Below are 959 nucleotides of genomic sequence, written 5' to 3' on the forward strand. Positions count from 1 at the left end.
ATATGTGTGTGTGTGCAAAAAGATCATAACACCATGTGATCCAAAAGATTGCTGATAACCACAGGGAAAAAACGGAAAAGAAAACTAGAATTCCCAAAGCGCTTTCGTGATATTTTCACATCTTCCGGGGATTACAACAACGAAACGTGTCACATAGGTATATAAGAGGTAATACACTAACCTGGGAAAGGAACGGGCAAAACACATGGAGAAAATGTCACAAACATTGAACACTTACAATTAAATCATTTTTGTAATTATTTAATTTGATTGCAAATTTTGTCAATGATAAAATTATCTAATTTAAACATACCATAGCTAATATTAATATTAGATCCTTCAGAATTTTTTATCATGCAACTTTCAATGATATTTCTTTTGGCAAATGAATCACAATATATGATAGAAGAGGCATTGGTCCAATCGATACGATGATCGAAATCTTTCATATGGATAAACAGCGCACTAGACTCTTGTGCTGTTTTTACACTGTACTTGTGTTGCTTGACCCTAGTTGCGAGTTCTTTGCCTGTTTGTCCAAGATAATACCTTTCACAATCTCTGCAAGGGATCCTGTATATGCAACCTACTGAGTCATTAGGAAAAAAAATTATTATTAACTTCTTAAAAGTATTTGGATTATTAAAGTTGTGTTTAATAATCCAAATACTTTTAAGAAGTTAATAATCAAAAATTCACCTAATGACTCAGTTGGTTGCATATACAGGATCCCTTGCAGAGATTGTGAAAGGTATTATCTTGGACAAACAGGCAAAGAACTCGCAACTAGGGTCAAGCAACACAAGTACAGTGTAAAAACAGCACAAGAGTCTAGTGCGCTGTTTATCCATATGAGATATTTCGATCATCGTATCGATTGGACCAATGCCTCTTCTATCATAAATTGTGATTCATTTGCCAAAAGAAATATCATTGAAAGTTGCATGATAAAAAATTCT

The sequence above is a fragment of the Oratosquilla oratoria genome, chromosome 13, assembly GCF_046742065.1.
Source record: "Oratosquilla oratoria isolate Oo_2021 chromosome 13, ASM4674206v1, whole genome shotgun sequence".
NCBI classification, from domain to species: domain Eukaryota; kingdom Metazoa; phylum Arthropoda; class Malacostraca; order Stomatopoda; family Squillidae; genus Oratosquilla; species Oratosquilla oratoria.